This window comes from Amblyomma maculatum, chromosome 8, assembly GCF_055883805.1.
Source record: "Amblyomma maculatum isolate TAMU_Amacu chromosome 8, ASM5588380v1, whole genome shotgun sequence".
Classification (NCBI taxonomy): Eukaryota; Metazoa; Arthropoda; class Arachnida; order Ixodida; family Ixodidae; genus Amblyomma; species Amblyomma maculatum.
The window spans coordinates 97165011-97184339 of NC_139351.1; the positions used below are offsets into that span (position 1 = coordinate 97165011).

The 19329-nt window shown below is 48.5% G+C and overlaps 1 protein-coding gene across 3 annotated transcripts in view; it reads right to left on the minus strand.

Annotated features, from left to right (window-relative positions):
* Window positions 1-19329, minus strand: part of Lar (tyrosine-protein phosphatase Lar) — a 761776-nt gene that overhangs the window by 502044 nt on the left and 240403 nt on the right. For all 3 annotated transcript variants that reach the window (XM_084576898.1, XM_084576900.1, XM_084576897.1), the window contains exon 3: window positions 1270-1484. The gene's annotated coding sequence lies outside the window, so the exon portion shown is untranslated. The remainder of the gene's footprint in view (window positions 1-1269; window positions 1485-19329) is intronic.

Genomic DNA, 19329 nt, shown 5'->3' on the forward strand with positions numbered 1-19329 from the left:
ACCCCTAAGTATTCAAGTTTCCAGACAAGCGGCACGAAACCTGCATAGGCCGAATAATGAGAGGTCGAGAGAAAGACATGGAAAAGAAAATGAGCTCCACCAAAAAAAGCGCATTCAGGCGACAAAAGATAACGCACATGGTCATACTCTTTGCACGTTATTTACAGCTTAGTATTTATTAGCGAGGCGGAAACAAGCATAAAAGAACATGATTTTTGCTTGTACCGTTCTTTACAACTAGTCAGTAGGCTTCTTCAATTTCAGAGGTGGTGGGGACAAATGCGACATGGTTATGTGGAAGGCTGACAAAGTCCTCACGCCCTCCGCCTTATAGGAGCTGTTCTTCTCTGATAAAACGAACTTCAAGGACAACACTAATAACGAAGGCGTGTATAGACGCAATCGTATTCTGCGCTGCTTCACATCGGGTATGCCTCGTGTCCACAGAATTACCGGGCCGCACGCATGCCTTCGTTTCGTGCCCGGCTGGTGATTGAGGTCGATGATTTACTTAATCGCGTGCGACGTCACGACAGGCGTTTCCTGACTGAGCACTTCTGGCACTTGTACCCACATTGAGTATGTCCATTTGTCCATTATGCCTGACTTAAGCGCCAAAATGACACGTAAAGAGTAGAAAAGTGACTGTGTTCAAAGCCAGAACAAAGCCGGTTCTTTCGCCGAGGTGTAACCTCAACCGCCATTCGCCGTACTGCAATTTTTCCCGCAAAGCATTTGTTGCTGCGGAAAAACTGTGAGGTGAAAAATGTGCCAGAACTTTTCAGGACATGTTGTATATATAACCTTCGAGGTTACTTAAAAAAGCAGTCAACAATAAAAGAAGGAAATCTGGGCAAACTGAAACGGTCAGATTGCGCTAATATTTATTGCATTTTACCACGGGCGCGGTTTTATCGCTAACGATACTATCTGAATCCGATTAAGAAAGATAAAATTTCAATTGCACGCGAACTTTCTACAATGCACTCAACCCTAAAATATTTCGGTAGCATCACGTGCCGTCGCGCATTCTTTCCAAGCATTTAGCCCTAGGAAATATGAGTAAGCTGACCAGGAATAACCTGTGTTTTTTTTTTTAAACAAAACCTTCCAGATAACCAAGAAATTTAAAACTCTAGGACATTATGGGTGTTTTCGAACACTTAATCCACGGCATTATTTCGGAAAAATGTGCCTTTGCACATACAGTTTCCTCCTAACATCACACAGGAGCGAGAAAATACAGGAGCAGAGGTGAGGCTCACTCACCTTCGTTGTCACTCAGCTGTTCGGAGAGGTATCCACTGGCTGCCAAGTGGAACACAACATTCACTACATCGTGAGTGAAGTGCACATTGTGATGAGAAGCGTGGCTGCACATATATCTCCTCCGCTTTCACTGGTACTGTAGTTCGCTGGAGGAGTTCGCAGTCGTGATGGTGCAGCAGTGTCGCGGACTTCTCTTCAATGTCGGAAATGTCCAGCTGCGTGGAAAATGAAACATATGCATCAGCCAATATGAAACATTGAAGAGCACTTAAGCTGCACGAAGGAGGTTATAACGAGACATTGTTAATGAATAAGGTCTCTGCCTGCTCTTGTGGATCCCCGTTCACTTATATAACCTCCTAATTTCTCCCTTTATTATCTCACACACACTCATCAACATATATATATAGTCATCAGCTATCAAAACATGTGAAAGGCCACCTGACATATTTAAAGCCCAGTTTTAATCAGCAAAACAAGTGAACCTGTGTTGTGTTTGAATGGATTGCCTGCCCAAGGATCCAATGATCCCGGTGGTTACGATTCCAATCAAGCCCGTATAGGAGAATTTTGATTTGGCGGCGCCAGCTAAGTAAGCCATCTCAGGAAGTGCCATGACGTTACACAACCCGCCGAGCAATCAGTGCCTGGTAATGTCACTCGGTAATTACCCCCTGCCAAAGCTTTTACTCGTTAGTTTTGGTCGTAACGTCCATGCCGGATTTTTTTTTTTTTATAGAAGTGGGCTTTTAACGATAACGAAATCACGGTAAAACCGAACCACTTTAAAGGATCGCCTCATTGCCCCAGAAAACAACTGCGCTCTGCTTTCTGGTATCCACAAGGTGCCAGAAACAAAACAGTTATCTGAAAACTGATGTCGCAGTGTGTCCCTCTAGGCGACCATTCCCCCGTGCTGTAAGAGAAGGGATGGCGGAGGCAGATAAAGAAGAAATACAGATAGAGTTGCCTTAGAGGATGGCTCCCGGTTAATGGCAGACAATCTTGGCTCCTTAAGAAACACCCAGGTCATAAACGAAATCACAAATCTCTGAAGAGAGCGGAGCATGGCGCCACCCGACGTCAATCTCAGCCTCGCGCGCAGAAGGCGCAGGCTTCACAGACCAAACAAAGACGAGCGTCTTTTGCACCTCAATTTCTGGTCGCTGTATTCTGCGTTTCTAAACATACAACTCTTCGCTGCGACAACACAGATGGATTTTCTTTTCTTACTACAGCGGGGACACCTTTGAGTCGCTATACAATCTGGTGCCTTTACATGCGCATTTCATTTGTGCTGGTGCAGTTATGGGGAACCAAACCTTCGTCGCCTATCAGAGAAATTAGGAAGGGCGGCCTATAGATATCGGAGTGGGGGACAAGATCTGTTTCAATATATTCCTGCTCTACCACTCCGTCACTTGTTTTCACGGTGCTCGCATTCCGCAGTGCAAGTGGGACGTGCCGTCGGAAGATCGGTATACTTCACATTGTTGGTCTGTACACGAACCAGTCTTTACAGGGCTCAATTATTGAAAGCCTTGAAGTACCTCGCCGTCATCCATAAGCGGCCTATCTGGCAAGGATAGCAGTTTTCGGCAGCCCGGAAACTTGTTACATGCGCCTTATTAATGCATCCTCATCATCATCATCTGCAGCAGGCGGACTCTGCAGGGCGAAGGCCTCGCCCATATACCTTCAATTGACCCTATCCTGTGTTAGCTGCATCCATATTATCCCTGCAAACTTCCTGACCTTATACTCTGACCTAATGTTCTGCCGCCCTCTGCTATGCTTTCCTTCCCCGGGAATCCAATTTGTTATCTTTAGCGACAGTCTCTCTTTGCATTGCATGTCCGGTCCATGCCCATTTCTTCTCCTTGATTTCCACTAAAATGTCATTAAGCCGAGTTATAGACTTCAATTGAAAGCTTTCTGTCTCATAACATTGCACCTAACATTCACCTTTCCATAGCCTTCTGTGTTGTCCTCAACTTCAATAAGTACCCTTTTTGTTAGCTCCATGTCTGAGGCCCATAGGCAAGTACCGGCGTTATATTGCAACTGCGTTCAGCAACTAGCTTTGCAGGAAGCCTTCCGTCGGATTTCTTTGTAAGAAAACGAGCGTTCCTCGGACATGTGGTAGCCGGTAGGTGAGATGGTCGGACACTTATTGGTCGGCTGGTTGTGTGGCGTCATCAGAGGCGACATAACAAGGAAGAGATGGTAACGTGGGTTTTTTTTCTTTTTTTTTTCGGGGGAGGGGGGGAGGAAGGGGGGTTAAAATTTAAACCTTCGGGACCCTTTGATTCCGAGTCCGACACTGTACACCCCTAGTGAAAAAAGCCTATGAATCACAATAACGTTATACAGATTTCTCATACTAAACTCATACACATCTTGTACAAATCTCATATAATCTCATACAGATATTCAACTTATGAGGAATATATAAGATTATATGAGAGTTGTATGAGTTTAGTATCAGTTTTGTGTGAGAAACCTGTATGAGGGTATATAATCTCATACAGATATTCAACTTATGAGGAATATATAAGATTACATGAGAGTTGTATGAGTTTAGTATCCGTTTTGTGTGAGAAACCTGTATGAGGGTATTGTGACTCGTACAGTTTTTTTGCTAGGAACCCAAGGTCTTGGAGGCACGTCCGTGCGGATTGTTTAAATTCGTATTTTATTTAGAGTACGTTGGGAGATCTTTCACATACTGTCGTTGCGTACGACTGTTTGCGTGAGATAATAAGGTGTTAGTGATTAGGTGAATAGCAGAGTACTACATGCTCGAAGACATGAATCTGCAAGCATGGTTGTCAGCGGGAACAATTAACGCTCCCGTGGCATACCCGTTCTGTCTTTCGCGCTATAAACCATACGGTCACTGGACGTTTGAAAAGTTGAACGCTGCCTGTATATCCGCATCGTCGGATTTTACGTTCTGCACAAAGGCACACAAAATTTTGCGATGCCGGTACATCTGCATCAAACCGACACGATCAAAAACATGACGTACCAATCGTTTTTGCATCATCAATATTGTCAACTTATCTCTCTTCTTCCAGAAATACCTTCGAAAGCGACTTCAATGCCGACATGTTCATCATAGAAGGCAAAAATACATCATCAGCGTCATACCAAATGCAGCCGAAAACTATTAAGGGGACACTTAAGCTCCACCCCGCCGGGGTGGCGCAGTGGTTACGGCGCTCGACCACTGTTCCCAAGGACGCGGGATCGAATCCCGACCTCGGCGGCAGCTTTTCGATGGAGGCGAAAAGCAAGGCGCCCGTGTGCTGTGCGATGTCAGTGCACGTTAAAGAACCCCAGGTGGTCGAAATTTCCGGAGTCCTCCACTACGGCGTCTCTCATAGCCTGAGTCGCTTTGGGACGTTAAACCCCACAAACCAACCAACTTAAGCTCTGCCTTAAAGGCTGTCACTCAATAGCGTTTCACGCACACGGATGATGGTTTCTTACTTTATCATTTTTGTTGGCATATTTTTAAATATGTTTTTTTTTTGTATTTTATGCACCGATAATTACCATCACCAAACTTTGCCTTTATATTCCGAGCAATTTGACACGTTTCAATGCATTCTTCAAATTCTAAATTATTTCAGTTCATAACTGTTCAATTACACACTCCAAATTTTCTTAATATCAAGCATTCGCTTTCCGCTTTGAGCATTCTGTCACCTTTGAACCAGCGTTTTCTGTTTCTTTTTTGCATTTCTGAGATTCATCAATAATAAATAAATTACCAGTCGTTTATTAAATCGCCATCTGCTGTCACACAGCAATCAATCGCCAAACACTAGAACCAAGAGTTACCACGACGAGATTTTTTTTTTTTTTGCATAGCCCCCCCTTGTTTCCGATGCGGGATGCCAACTACGCGTACGAATTTTACAGCTGTTTGGGCCAGTCGATTCATTAGCACATAAAACGGTCAGAGCAAAAATTTGGGTCTTTCTTTCTCTTCCTCTTCTTTTCCTTTCTTCTCAAATTTCTCTTCTGTCCGCACGAGGCAGCGTAAGTGGCTCTGCTACAGAGCCAGTAGCAGGCTGCCGGCCAGCTCATCGGGGACGTCGCAGTAAACACCGAGAAGGGGTCGATCCCGCTTCGGGGTTACCTGAGACAACATGGCGGCAACATGTGCCACGGCGTGAGCGTGGTCCGTAACTCGGACACCACGGAAACTCTTCACAAGACCGAGTGTGCTGGCGCACCGGCACCATCCTGGAAATTCGGAAGTCCGGAACATCCAACAAGGCAACATCACTTTCGCTGTTAAGGACAAGCCCCGTTACGTAGATTATGACAGCATAGTCGTCTCTGTGCGAAACTATTACAAAACTATCCCGGGCTGCGGCCAGTGCTGGCCGTCGGGCGTCGCGCGGATGTATTTCCAAACGTGCAATCGAACACCGCTGCTGGTTGCAAGCTCCGCTAGTGGAGGAGCGCGGGCTCCTCACAACTGTATTCCCCGGTGACCTGTGCGTTTTGTTGTTATGGCTATAGGAGGAAGGAGGAGGAGGAGGAGGAGGAGGAGGAGGAGGAGGAAGAACATTTATTTCCGCCGAATATGGTGCAGCAGCCACCTACGAGTCCGCACGCAGGCGTCCGGGGAGGCAGTCTGTCACACCGCGGCCAGAGGACACCCGGCCTCATCTAGGAGAAGAGGTCTTCAGCCTCGGCCGCCAGGCGGACGGCGAATCGCTGTGTTTTTTCGTCGGAGCTTCTTAGCGTGGTCTCCCATTCATCGCTAGTTTTAATCGCGTTGCGCCCTGGGGCACGAACGCATCTCCATATTATATGATCTAATGTTGCCACGTGGCCGCAAAATTTACAAATTTCGGTTTCTGCACCGTCCCTCTTCCGCCCTCTGGCACCCGTCCAACTCCTCCACAGGGGCGAAAAGAAATTTCGAGCTTAGAGTCTTCTCCAGTCGTACGATTCCTTTTTACTCAGGGATCTAACCGGTGGCGGATATATTCTCCGGTCTTTCTTCAAGTTGTCGGTTACATCCCTAAAGATACCTATACATTCTTTGGTTTTAGATGTTGTGGAGGCGTCCGCAGCACCCCGAGCTAGCGAGGAGCGTGCGAGCATGTGGGCAGCCTCGTTGCCGGCGAGACCGGCGTGTGCTGGGGTCCAGATTATGGTCACGCTTTCGGCGAGAGACGACTCGTTCAGAAGTTTTGCAGCACGATTGCTGACTCTACCCTTGCTAAAATTTCTAACCGCCGCTTTGCTATCGCTGATGACGTGTTTCACGCCTGGTCGTGCAATGGCAATGGCTATTGCAATCTCCTCCGCCTCTACCGGCGGTAGATCTCGATTTCTTTCTACTCCTATGGCGATCCCAGTGTCCAATAGGGCGACCGAGGTTACGTCGCCTTCTTTCCCGATCGCTGCATCGGTGTAGGCGACCGATCCCGGCGGGAGTTTGTCCAATTTGTTAGCGAGGTGCTTAGCTCTGCTTTTCCTCCTCCCCTCGTCGTGTACGGGGTGCATGTCCTTCGGTATGGGCGAGACGTATAGATGCTTTCTGATTTCTCGATCTATGCTTTCTCTGACACTTTCGCCTTCCCCTGGCGCTAGTAGGTTTACCCAATCGAGGATTTGCCTACCCGCCGCCGTTCCTGCGAGTCGCTCTCTCTGGGACAGCCTGACCGCCGCAGCTAGCTCTTTCCACTCATTATGCAACCCCATTTTCTCTAGAATGTCGTTAGAAGTAGTTATGGGGAGTCCTAGAGCGCACTTCGTGCATCTCCTAATTATGGCGTTTAATTTGTGTTCTTCGGTCTTGTTGATATTTAGGAATGGAGTCGCGTAGCACATTCTGCTCGTGACAAAAGCTTGTACGAGTCTGAGTCTACTAGCCTCCGTGAGACCACTCCTTCTGTTGGACGTCTTCTTAAATACTCTGACTACGAGCTCCGCCTGATCTTCTTATTTCTTAATCAGGCTTTTGTTACTACCCCTGCGGTTGATAATCATACCTAATATTCTAATTTCATCTACTTTCCGGACTTCGTTTCCGTTGACTTTAATTTTGATATCTGGAGTTATCTTCCCACTACTGCTGGTCATTACCAGGAGCTCCGATTTTTCTGGCGAACAGCATAGACCTACGTCCTCTGCGTGATAGCTGATTATATTTGCTGCCTCTTGGAGCCTGGATGTTATGTACGAGTCGTTCCCTTCGCACATCCAGACGGTCACATCGTCCGCGTAGATGCTTAGTTTTAAGTCATCGAGATGGCCAAGCTTACTGGGGAGCTTCCTCATTACGATGTTAAAAAGGAAAGGTGAGAGCACAGCCCCCTGCGGAGTGCCTCTGTTACCCAGCGGGAACTCCTCCGAACATAAGCCCTGAAAGCTGGTGATCGCCGTCCTGTCTCGCAGGAATGATCTAATGTAGTTGTAGGTTCTTTCGCCTATTCTAAGCTCAGCGAGCCCGTCGAGAATGGCGTCGTGACTGACGTTGTCAAAAGCTTTCTTAAGGTCTAAGCCTAGAATAGCTTTCGTATTTTTTTTCCTGAAGTCTCTGACAATATCGTTATGTAGTCTGAGCATGGTATCTTGCGTACAAAGGCCGGGCCTGAATCCGACCAATTCAGCCGGCCACGCATCATTCTCTTCGGTGTATTTGGTTAGCCTCCTTTGAATAACTTTCTCAAGTAGTTTGCCTACGCAGGATGTTAGTGATATTGGGCGGAGATTCTCCAAGCCCGGTGGTTTTCCCTGCTTGTGGATTAGGGTGATCTTAGCCCTCTTCCACTCTTGGGGTACTTGACCACTCTCCCACACCTGATTTAAATATTTGGTTAGGGCATTGATCGATTCGTCGTCCAGATTTGCGAGCATCTTGTTATTAACGAGGTCCGGCCCGGGGGCCGAGCGTCTTTTTAGGCCGTGCAGCTCCGCTCTGACTTCTGCCACTGTTATGGACGCGTCAAGCTCGCTGTTCGCCGGTCCGTTGTAATCTCTGTAATGCGCTGTGGCGGGGGGAGCTATGTACACGGACTTGAGCTTGTCAATGAGCTGTTTGTCCGTACCCTTAAAGTTGTACCTCGCCTTGACCTGTTCTATATTGTCGACCGTTTTGGGCTTAGTCGGGTCTATCAGGAACCTGAGCAGTTGCCACGTCTTGGCCCCATTCATGGTGCCCTCCATCTCGTCGCATTTGTTATCCCAACGTTGCGACTCGAGTTTCCGGGCGTATTTTTCTATTTCGACGTTGTGTCTGGCTATCTCTCTCCTGAGATTGCGGTTCCACTTTTGCTTTTTGAGCTTCTTCGTTAGCTCTTCTTTCTTTTTGAACATGCCGAATAGCCTGCTATCCATCGCCTCAGGCAGAGCTTCGCCTTTAATTTCTTCGGTGGCCTCGTTGACATGGGTAATTAATTGGGCGGCCCAATTTTGAATGCACTCTATATCTCCAATTTCTCCCGTTCTCTGATCTGTCTGAATTTATCCCAATCCACTTGGGTTTCCGTCCGACACACAGCGCGCTTAACGCTCACTTTCCTACTTAGTTCTACCTCTAGCACGTAGTGGTCGCTACCTAGATCCTGATACTTGTTCGTCCACTTGACTATGCCAGTTCTATGGCAGAGAGTCAAGTCCGGGTTTGTGTCCGCTGACACACTGTTGCCCACCCTCGTCGGGCATCTAATGTCGTTAGCGATGTAGAGGTTTGACTCAGTGATATCTTCCAACAGCGTTTGACCCTTCGGGCTGCTGGTCGTGTAACCCCATTCTCGATGTCTGGCATTAAAATCGCCGGCTATTATTAGTGGGTTCTTACCTGCCAGTCTAATCGCTCTCTTAAATGTCGGGCCAAACCTCGCCTTCGTGCACTTCGGGGAGCTGTACACATTCAGTAGAAATATGCTGCCTCTGTTCTTTTTACCGGTCAGGATTTCCACAAAGACCGTTTCGGTCTCCCTGTTACCTACTTCGTGCTGGACGACGGCGACGTTGTTTTTGACGTACGTCACGACCTGTGTTTTACTTCCCTTCCCGCTATCGTAGCTTTTGTACCCCGAAAGCTTCCATACACCTCGCGTTTCCTGCAGAGCCATTGCCAAAGGCTGTGTGTTCTGGCTAGCTACGTACTGTTGCAAGAGCCATCGCTTCATTGACAACGACCGGCAATTTCATTGCTAAATTTTAGACGTTTTGGGATCCATTATGATTTTGATATTGTATACCCGATGCGTTGCAAAGGGCTTGAAGCATCTTTTCTAGCACTCCAAATCTCGCCTCAAGTTTCTTATTCAGGTTCAATTCGAAGTCTATGATTTCATCCTTGACTAATTTTCTAAAAGCCACGTGCTTTCTGGCTTGTCCAATTACACTAGTGTCGTCTGATTTACGTTTCGCGGGTCTAGCCTGATCGATATTCATTTCATCTGAGTCGTCACTGTCCCTGCCACAATTGCTCTCGCTTGCCCCACCGGGGCCCCGTATGACGGGCGGCCTGAGCATCGGAGGTGCCGGTGCAGGTGTAGCTTTTGCCTCTTTTAACTCTTTAATTACCTCGACTAGGGATTTGAGGGTTTCTTTAATCTCTTTGATATCTTCTTTAATGATTCTGATTTCTTTGCTATGCTCAGCTTGAGTCTGTTGTAATTCCGAAAGTTCCAAGTTTTTTTCTTTGGAGACCCCGCTAGCGAAGCTGACTGACTTACCGCCTGCGTTAACTTCTTCATTCGTCTTTGCTTCTCCGGCCGGCGTCTCCCCGGGCTTCGGCCAGTGGTTCTTGTCGTCCTTGGGTGGCGGTGGTTGTGGCGGCCCCCTGTTCTTGCTCTTGGATCTGGGCTCATCTCTGGTGACGGATGCGCTGGAGTCTCTCGCACGGCCCATTGTGCCCGCGGCGACGCCTCTTCCTCTCGATCTGCCCCGGGTTTTCGTTGGCTCTTGCTGCTTGTTTTGAGCCTGGGTGGCTTCTTTCTCTGCTTGTCGGACTTTGAGAATGTGCGGGGTCCGGTACATGCTTCTGCAGCGGTTGTGCCCAGGGGGTGGCAGCCGCCGCACAGTAGGCATTGCGGCTCGCAATTTTGTTCGTGCCCCTCCAGTGGGACACTTGAAACGAGCCGTAAGGGAATGGAGGAAGGTGGGAATGATGGTAGATGGAGAGAAAGGGGAGCCGTAGTGGAGGGCTACGGAGTAATTTCGACTTCCTGGGGATCTTTAACGTGCGCTGACATCACACAGCGCAAAGACCCCTCTTTGTTTCGACTCCATCGAAATGCAGCCGCCGCGGTCGGGTTCGAGCCCGGGAACTGCGGCACAGTAGTCGGGCGTCTTACCACTGCACCAACCCGGCAGGGCGTTAAAAAGAATTGTCTTGTAGAATTTACTAAAAAAACAGTCCACCGCTGGGGTGGTGCAGTGGTTACGGCGCTCGACAACTGTTCCCAAGGATGCGGGATCGGATCCTGGCCTCGGCGGCCGCTTTTCGATGGCGGCGGAAAGCAAGGCGCGCGTGGGCTGTGCGATGTCAGTGCACGTAAAAGAACCCCAGGTAGTCGAAATTCCCGGAGTCCTCCACTATGACATCTCTCATAGCCTGAGCTACTTTGGGACGTTAAACCCCACAAACCAACCAACCAACCCACCAAAAACCAACCAAAAAACAACCAGCTACCAAAAACTCACCAAAAACCAACCAACCCACCAAAAACCAACCAACTCACTAAAAACCAATCAACTACCAAAAACCAATCAACTACCAAAAACCAATCAACTACCAAAAACCAATCAACTACCAAAAACCAACCAACTACCAAAAACCAACCAACCAACCAACTACCAAAAACCAACCAACCAACCAACTACCAAAAACCAACCAACCAACCAACTACCAAAAACCAACCAACCAACCAACTACCAAAAACCAACCAACCAACCAACTACCAAAAACCAACCAACCAACCAACTACCAAAAACCAACCAACCAACCAACTACCAAAAACCAACCAACCAACCAACTACCAAAAACCAACCAACCAACCAACCAACCAACCAACCAACCAACCAACCAACCAACCAACCAACCAACCAACCAACCAACCAACCAACCAACCAACCAACCAACCAACCAACCAACCAACCAACCAACCAACCAACCAACCAACCAACCAACCAACCAACCAACCAACCAACCAACCAACCAACCAACCAACCAACCAACCAACCAACCAACCAACCAACCAACCAACCAACCAACCAACCAACCAACCAACCAACCAACCAACCAACCAACCAACCAACCAACCAACCAACCAACCAACCAACCAACCAACCAACCAACCAACCAACCAACCAACCAACCAACCAACCAACCAACCAACCAACCAACCAACCAACCAACCAACCAACCAACCAACCAACCAACCAACCAACCAACCAACCAACCAACCAACCAACCAACCAACCAACCAACCAACCAACCAACCAACCAACCAACCAACCAACCAACCAACCAACCAACCAACCAACCAACCAACCAACCAACCAACCAACCAACCAACCAACCAACCAACCAACCAACCAACCAACCAACCAACCAACCAACCAACCAACCAACCAACCAACCAACCAACCAACCAACCAACCAACCAACCAACCAACCAACCAACCAACCAACCAACCAACCAACCAACCAACCAACCAACCAACCAACCAACCAACCAACCAACCAACCAACCAACCAACCAACCAACCAACCAACCAACCAACCAACCAACCAACCAACCAACCAACCAACCAACCAACCAACCAACCAACCAACCAACCAACCAACCAACCAACCAACCAACCAACCAACCAACCAACCAACCAACCAACCAACCAACCAACCAACCAACCAACCAACCAACCAACCAACCAACCAACCAACCAACCAACCAACCAACCAACCAACCAACCAACCAACCAACCAACCAACCAACCAACCAACCAACCAACCAACCAACCAACCAACCAACCAACCAACCAACCAACCAACCAACCAACCAACCAACCAACCAACCAACCAACCAACCAACCAACCAACCAACCAACCAACCAACCAACCAACCAACCAACCAACCAACCAACCAACCAACCAACCAACCAACCAACCAACCAACCAACCAACCAACCAACCAACCAACCAACCAACCAACCAACCAACCAACCAACCAACCAACCAACCAACCAACCAACCAACCAACCAACCAACCAACCAACCAACCAACCAACCAACCAACCAACCAACCAACCAACCAACCAACCAACCAACCAACCAACCAACCAACCAACCAACCAACCAACCAACCAACCAACCAACCAACCAACCAACCAACCAACCAACCAACCAACCAACCAACCAACCAACCAACCAACCAACCAACCAACCAACCAACCAACCAACCAACCAACCAACCAACCAACCAACCAACCAACCAACCAACCAACCAACCAACCAACCAACCAACCAACCAACCAACCAACCAACCAACCAACCAACCAACCAACCAACCAACCAACCAACCAACCAACCAACCAACCAACCAACCAACCAACCAACCAACCAACCAACCAACCAACCAACCAACCAACCAACCAACCAACCAACCAACCAACCAACCAACCAACCAACCAACCAACCAACCAACCAACCAACCAACCAACCAACCAACCAACCAACCAACCAACCAACCAACCAACCAACCAACCAACCAACCAACCAACCAACCAACCAACCAACCAACCAACCAACCAACCAACCAACCAACCAACCAACCAACCAACCAACCAACCAACCAACCAACCAACCAACCAACCAACCAACCAACCAACCAACCAACCAACCAACCAACCAAAAACCAACCAGAAAACAAGAAATTTAGGGAAATAGAGCTCAGCCATTAAGGGTTGGACGCGATAGCATTTATCACACACTAAATGGTTTTCTTAGCCCAACTGAAAAACTCTCTATAAATTTCATATCGGATTCGGTACACCGGTTTATTAAGGCGAGGGCCTTTCTAAGCTGATGGATCAAAATCCCGTGCCCGAGATCTGTCAACGCCTCCCATTAGGAGGCGTTGGATCTCTGCGCGAGATTTTGCGATACGTTCGCTTGTCTAGTGTTCCTGCAATCTGCAATCCCACACTTGAACGCGCGCTAAGGAACGCGACTCGTCAGGAGTGCGATGGTGTACCGTAAAGTACACTTCCTAGTGTGACAGATACTGCGCCTTTCCTTTCTTGTAAACCAATTATAATTATAGGTAGTACTGCAACAAACGCCGATCAAGAGGCAAATGATAGGAAAGGAAGGAAAGGCTCTCGCCATTCTCCTCTCAAGAGATATCTATGAGACCATCCAATGTTTGTACAGGCTGAACAACCATGAAACAGAGCGGACCTCTAATTCCAGAATTTCCTGTATGGTCAGTAGCCTTTATTTCTGAAAAGAAAAAGAAAGCCCCACTAGGCTGGAAAAAAAGAGGCAGGGCAATGTGAGTGCATTTTAAGAACCCCAGGTGGTCGAAACGTTCGGAGTCCTCCACTACGGAGTCTCGCATAACCTAGCTTGCTTTGATTGACTGATTGATTGATTGATATATAGGAAGGGAAAGGCGCGGTAACAGTCTCACATTCTCTGCGGATTCCTCAACCACACCATAAAGGAAGAGAGGAAGGTGGGAAAATATATAAAAATATATTTTTATATATTTTCTCTTATTGCCTGCCGGGTGATAACGTTATCGGTAAGCTCGAACGCCGCTTCTTAAAATTTGATGCGTCTCAGTGGACGTTCAGCGGAACCATCTGCTTGCGTTTGATCCAATTCCGGGGAGACTCCACCGTTAATTACGCAATAGCATTTACACACACAGAGCATGTTTAGCTTAGCTTTAGAGCTAGAAGCATTTCTATGCTCGCTATGCTCATGGAACGAAATCCCGTGCGCGAGTCGTTTCTTCATATTTATATATTTTCTCTTATTGCTTGCGGGCGATAACGTTACCGGTAAGCTCGAACGCCGCTTTTTAAAATTTGATGCGTCTCAGTGCACGTTCAGCGGAACCATCTGCTTGCGTTTGATGCAAAGCCGGAGAGACTCCACCGTTAATTACGCAATAGCATTTACACACAAAGAGCATGTTTAGCTTTTGAGCTGGAAGCATTTCTATGCTCGCTATGCTCGTGGAACGAAATGCTGTGCGCGACTCGTTTCTTAATTTTTATATAATTTCTCTTATTATCTGCCGGATGATAACGTTATCGGCAAGTTCGAACGCCGCTTCTTAAAATTTGATGCGTCTCAGTGCACGTTCAGCGGAACCATCTGCTTGCGTTTGATGCAACGCCGGGGAGACTCCACCGTTAATTACGCAAAAAAAAGTGTGGCAGGTCAACGGCGCTTGCGGCGGGGGCTAGCCAGCCACCAAATTTTTATCTGTTGTACACCGTCATTGCACCCGCCACCGTTTCGGTGGTGGACGATGGCTGTTGCAGCGCGCGTATTTCTCTCCCTCTTCTTTTTCTTTCCTTCTCTAATTTCTGTCTTCTAGTGAGACAGTTACCGCGCCTTTCCCTTCCTATAATAAAATCAGTTTAGTTTCTGTCTTCTGTCCGCACGAGGCAGCGGAGGTGGCTGCGTCTGCCGGCATTGCATGCAAGGCATTGCAGCGGATTCTGCCTAGGACGGCGGTGAACTTTGATTTATTCAACGGAGTGCTAGTCTCGATGCAACGTTCGGTCACTCGCAGCCGAAGCTTTTGATTCGCATCCGGTTCAGCAGCGTTAAAATCCTCTATTTTTTGTTGTGTGTGTGGTAATAATGGGCCCTTACACTACGGAGCAAAAAGAGCTGCCTTCTGCCTATACAAGATACAAGTTGAGATCGGAAACTCCTGCTTTTAGGACGAATTCACTATTTCAGAGGTATAACCGGACTTTCGGGGTGTACGTGATGGATACAGTGCCTTCCCTTTTCGCTAAACCAAATATTATTATAATATTCAGGTGTTCATAGACAGCGTGAAAAATACTGCGCCTTTTCTCTCCTGTGAACACGTTAGGAATGAGGGCATTAGACGTGTATGTCAGTTATTGTTCTTGTGGCTGTAGGAAGAAGCCAACGAAAAAGCACGGGCCTGCTACCGGATCTGTTGCTGAGCCACCTCCGCTGCCTCGTGCAGACAGAAGAGAACTGATTGATTTATAGGAAGGGAAAGGCATGGCAACTGTGTCACGTTTTTCTGTGGACTGATTTAAACTAATTTATTTATAGGAAGGGAAAGGCGCAGTAACTGTCTCACTTGATTTCTGTGGACACCTCAACCGCGCCGTAAGGAAAGAGAGGAAGGTTGGAGTGAAAGTGGAAAGAGAAAAGAGGAGCCATAGTTGAGGGCTACGGAGTAATTTTGACCGCCTGGGATCTTTAACGATGGGGCTGGTATTGACCGCCGCTTGCGGCGGGGCTAGCCTAGCACCGAATGTTTATCCGTTGTAGGCCGTCATTGCACCCGCCACCGCTGGTGGTGGACTACTGCTGTTGTTGCGGTGCGCGTCTTTCTTTCCCTCTTCCTTTTTCTTCTCTATTTTCATTTCTGTCTGCACGAGGCAGCGGAGGTGGCTCAGCTACAGAGCCAGTAGCAGTCCCATGCATTTTCTTTTAATTCTTCCTACAGCAACAACAACAACAACATCGCACAGCACATGGACGCCTCTTCGTTTCGCCTCCATCGAAACGCAGCCGCCGAGATCGGGTTTGAACCCGTGTACTCCGGCACAGTAGTCGGGCGTCTTACCACTGCACCACCCCGGCGGGGCAGACAGAAGATAGTGAACAAAAAAAAAAGGAAGAGGGAGAGAAAGACGCGCGCCGCAACAACAGCCGTCGTCCACCACCGAAACAGTGGCGGGTGCAATGACGGCCTACAACAGAAATATTCTGTGGCAGGCTAGCCCTCGCCGCGAGCGGCGGGGACCTACCTGTCCGAGCCAAATCAGGGGAGTACCAGCCGACGTCAGTGCACGTTAAAGATCACCGGTGGTTGAAATTACTCTGCAGCTCTCCACTACAACTCCTCTTTCTCCCCACATTCGCTCCCACCTTCCCCCTTTCTTCTATTTCGCGGGTCAGGTGCCCTTCCTGTGAACCAATTAGATGGAGGCGAAACGAAGAGGCGTCCGTGTGCTGTGCGATGTCAGGTTCCCTTCCTCTGAACCAATTAGATGGGGGCGAAACGAAGAGGCGTCCGTGTGCTGTGCGATGTCATCGGTCGAACTGGTACTCCCCTGATGGGGCTGGGACAGGTAGGTCACCGCCGCTTGCGGCGGGGGCTAGCCTGCCACTGACTTTTTATCTGTTGTAGGCCGTCATTGCACCCGCCATTGTTCCGGTGGTGGACGACGGCTGTTGTTGCACCGCGCGTCTTTCCCTCCCTCTTCCTTTTCTTCTCTATTTTCTTTTCTATCTGCACGAGGCAGCGGAGGTGGCTCAGCAACAGAGCCAGTAGCAGGCCCGTGCATTTTCTTTTCCTTCTTCCTACAGCCACAACAACATGTCAATTGCATCATTGCTTGAAACATCATTGGACGGCTAGCAAGCTTCACGTGCTATCCTGCAAGCTGCCAATATATACTGTTTATGAATGCGTCGTTCCCTATGTGCAACTGCCGCATCAAATGTGTACGCCGGGCGCGTCTTTTCTGTAAAGCGCGCCTCCCCACATAGTGACCCTTATAGTGGAGAAGTATCCTTTACCTTGAGTTTGGCGCATGATGGCCTTAGTTGCCTATGCGCCATAAAACCCAACACAACAACCATTCGCTTTTTCCTATGGCCCCTCACATCAATGAAATCCTGCGGACAAGGTTCTGGTGACAAACTCCTCAAACATAACACTTAATGCTTATGCATTATTTATGCATAAATTCACCTTCGCATGAGCTTAAAGCGAGCATTTATACTAGAAGGCCAGCTTCCAGGTATAAATGTTCGTTTTAAGTTCATGCGCTTCACGTTTATACTCCTCCTTATTAAATTATTACCTCAGAATGAACCCCAGTCACACTTTGTACCCATCCATTTCACACAGTACGCGAAAGGAATACTGAAAACTTTTGCATTTTCTTTTCCTTCTTCCAACAGCCACAACAACAACAACATGTCAGCGCGGGGGCAGTTCCTGGCCCTACGGGGTTTGGACGGTAGGTCAACGCTGCTTGCGGCAGGCTAGCTAGCTACTGATATTCATCTGTTGTAGGCCGTCATTGCACCCGTCACCACTTCGGTGGTGGTGGACGACGGCTGTTGTTGCGGCGCGCGTCTTTCTCTCTCTCTTTTTTTTTCTTTCTTGTCTATTTTCTCTTCTGTCCGCACGAGGCAGCGGAGGTGGCTCGGCTACAGAGCCAGTAGCAGGCCAGTGCATTTTCTTTTCGTTCTTCCTACAGCCACCAGAACAACAACAACCTGAAGGCCCATGTGAGCAGAAGCTCAAATGATACTCCAGTGAGCGGGGTCCTCGGTGTAGACGTTGTTTTGGAGAAGGTGATAGGCGGAGCAGGTCGCCATTGCTGTCTGGTGCGGTATTTGAGGAAGCGCCATATGAAAGGCGCCGCACGGACGCTTGGAACCGATGCCCAGCGGGGTCAGCTTCGTACAGAGCTTATTCACGTGACGTCAGGGTTGCCACAACTGCCGCCTGCTAAACCTGATAGTGAATAGGGTCTGTATGTATGATGATGATGATAACAACTTTATTTTTCCACCAGATAAGGAAGCCCCCAATCCCCGCCCCCGGCACGCAGGCCTAAGGAACGGGAGCCGAGACCTCCGCGATCAGAAGCAGGCAAAGAGGTCTTGGCTCTTCGCGGCTGAATCGCCTGCGTCATGGCCTGTCGTGACGGTACATCGCGCGCCCCTAGTCGAACACAACCAGAATTTTATTGAATTCATCAAAGTTCACCGGCGTTCTCTAATTCGTTTACAGGAAAATAAAGGCGCAGTATCTGTCACTCGCGGAATCTCGCTATCATACTCACGGTAGACAAGGTGAATTATGAAGAGAGTTTTACGATCCGGGGCGTGGCACAGTTGGTAAAGCGCTGGGCTGGGGTCCAATGGTTAGAGGCTCGATTCCAGGTGGAGACAAGGTTTGCTAATTTATTTTTAAGTCTCGCTCTGAAATTTGTGAAACCTCTGCTGACAACCTTGTGTCGACAACAAATGAGGCGTTAAAGGCTTTCGCCTTAATGCAGCGACTGCTCGCAGAACCGAGACACAAGAGCGCGCCGATCATTGTTCATAAGCCGCTATGCCCACAAATCCGTAGCCAAATCCATAGCCACAAATCCTGACGCTGAACTTTCAAATGAGCTGTCGCAGTCGTTGCGTTCTCGAATGAGCGAGGCCTTCCGCCCAAATGCAGACAGAACATTGTGGTCGTCGGCAAAGCCGTTAGTGTTCCTGGGCTAGATGCGCTTGCGTCGGGGCTTGCCGAGCTCTTTTGAACACGACCGACCGAATCGCGGTACCGCAGGTTAGCCTGTATCTCATTGACTACTAGACTTCGTGAAGCGGTTTCGTCTACCGAAGCTGTTCCGGGACGCAGAGGTTGTAGCTGCTGTCATTCAACAAATATGAGTGAGTGAAGCAACGTGACAAGCAGGGTGATTAGATTAGCACCGGAAGCGACCAAACGTGATGTGACAGAGGTAGCTATTGTGAACCGTTTCTCTCGGCCCGAAGCGACGCGCAGGGGCCGCTGACTTGGAAATAAATAAAAGTTTCTGCGTTTCTAGGGCATGTAAGCGAATAAACGTCTTGCGATAGGTTTTTTATTAGTCCAGGAATAGAAAACAAGAATACAGTGGTTACGGCGCTCGACTACTGTTCCCAAGGACGCGGGATCGAATCCCGGCCTCGGCGGCCGCTTTTCGATGGAGGCAAAAAGCAAGGCGCCCGTTTACGTGCGATGCCAGTGCACGAAACCCCAAGTGGTCGAAATTTCCGGAGTTCTC